At 65.2% G+C, this 2130-nt stretch overlaps 1 long non-coding RNA gene across 1 annotated transcript; it reads left to right on the top strand.

Moving 5' to 3' along the window:
- Window positions 1-108: 108 nt before the first annotated feature.
- Window positions 109-2074, top strand: LOC112482049. Its single transcript, XR_003047169.1, has 3 exons — window positions 109-234; window positions 527-610; window positions 1957-2074. It is a non-coding gene; the product is annotated as an uncharacterized LOC112482049 (long non-coding RNA).
- The last annotated feature ends 56 nt before the right edge of the window (window positions 2075-2130 follow it).

Here is a 2130-nt window from a genome sequence, read left to right on the forward strand (position 1 = left end):
TGGGGGGTGCTGTGGGGGCGGGTGTGGGGGGCGGCAGGAGGAGCGATCGCTGGGGCCCGGCAGGCACCTCACTAGCCGGGAATGCGCCTCAGGGAGCAGTGGGTGGTTATAACCCAGGCCGGGTGCCCAGAGCTGAAGAGGAAGAGGCGGTGGCGGCAGGACAGTGCCTGAGAAGTCTGTGGCTGAGCTGGGAGCAGGCTCCCCACCCCCTACGTGGGGGACGAGAGCAGGCAGGTGAGGCCAGGGGAGGGGGACAGGGAGGGAGAGGTGCCTCTGCGTCTGGCTCTGGTCTCGGATGCGGCCGTGTGTCCCTCTCTCGTCCTCTCTCCTCGCCCTGCTCGGGCTGGAGGGCCCTGGACGTCCACCTCCCTTAACCCTACAGTCCCTGGGTACAACTCGACGTTGGTGGTGGGGACATCTTCCTGGTTCTGTCTGTGGTGGGAATCCAGAGAGTGGGGCAAGTGGGGTAGGCGTTCCCAGAATCACTGTGGCCTCTCCACCCTGCTCCCTCCCCCCTCCCCCCCAGGTGCAGTGGCCATGGCTACTGCAGGAACCCCTTGGATGTGGACGCTGGGGACCCTGATCACAGCCCTGATTCTGGGGGTGACAGGTAACTAGAACCCTGTGAAGGCGTGGCAGCGAGCTGTGCGTGGCGCTGTGGGAGGCTGTGTGGAGTGCCTGTCCCAGGAGGGTGGCGTGAACGTGTGCCCGTACCTGTGCTTGTGACTGTGTGTTGATGGCCGGCGTGAGGTTCTGTGTGGCTGCATTTGTGGGTGATGGCACGTGGCTGCTCCAACGCGATGCTGGCTCGTACGTGTAACAATGTAGCTCCTACGTGTAACAATGTAGCGATGGGTCGAGCGAGCGGAAGTGGTTGCCTGCGTCAAGGTGGGTGGTCCCCGCAACCTGCACTGTGCCGGCTGCTTCTCCTAAGCGTAGTCTCGTCGCCATGGCAACACGCCTCCGTGCAGAAGCGCAGATGCCCGGCTCCGGTCTCTGCACGCATGCGCACAGGTGTGCGGGCATGTCCCCGAGATGCCGTGTGGCTGGCTGGGCGAGATCAGGGGAGGCCGCCCCACTGCGCGTGCCTGGGAAGTGTTTGCACCACGGGACAGGGCCGGACGTGTGGAGCCAACGCGCGTGTGTGTCTGTGTATGCTTGTCTGCGCCAGTCATGTGCGTGCTCGTTGGCGTGTGTGCAGAAGGCTTCTCTCCTCCGGGTTATCAGCGAGGGCGTGAATGATTGAACACGTGACGGGGTGCGGATGATGCAGTGGGGTGCCGGCGTCCGCAGGATCCAGGAGGCACGCGTGGGCCAGCTCTGCTCTCTCCCTTCCTGGTTCTGCTCCCCGAACTCTCGCCCTACCCATGAGTCGGGGCTCCATCCCTTTTTCTTTAAGCGCACTCAAGGCCAGACTACATCTACAGGAGGACCTCGGGTCAGGCCGACCCCCGGCCCCCGTCTGGCCCAGTATCTGTGATCTCCCCCTCCAGCCCTGTGCTCAACTCCTGGAAGCCAGTCCCTGCCTCCTCTCCCAAATTCAGGGCTCCTTATAGGAAGACCCGCCCTCATAACCCCTGGCCTTGGCCTTGGTCCAGGTCAATGCCAAACCCTTCCCACGCCTGGGCTCAGCTCGGGGCCTCTGGCCCTGCCCTTATCCACTGAGGCCTAGCCATGCTTCTCGATTCCAGGTCCCGCCCCTCAGGCCGGCTCCGACTCGGAGGTGGTCCAGGTTCTCCTGCCCACGCCCCGGGTGCTGCTCACTGAGCTCTAACCACTGCCCGAGGTCGCGTCAGAGCTCTGCCGTGGGTCCTGAGCCTCGCCCCCATCAGCCGGCTCTCCAAGCTCCGCCTCCAGGGTCTTTACCCCGCCCCTAGATCCCTGGCCCCGCCCCTCAGAAACCCTAGAGTCCAGGCGCCGCCCCCAAGCCCCTTCCCGCCCCTTTTCTGCACCCAGAGCCTGTGCTTGCAAACGACGTTGCTTCCTGCAACAGCCCCGCGGCCCCCAGCGGCACCTCCACGAGCACCCAGGCCCTTGGGACGGGGGCCACAGAGGACATCCGGGGAAACGACGGCAGCGGCAGCGGCAGCCGCATTGTCAACGGGTCCGACTGCCCGCCGCACGGACAGC

Source organism: Pteropus alecto, unplaced genomic scaffold (genome assembly GCF_000325575.1).
Source record: "Pteropus alecto unplaced genomic scaffold, ASM32557v1 scaffold41, whole genome shotgun sequence".
Lineage (NCBI taxonomy): Eukaryota > Metazoa > Chordata > Mammalia > Chiroptera > Pteropodidae > Pteropus > Pteropus alecto.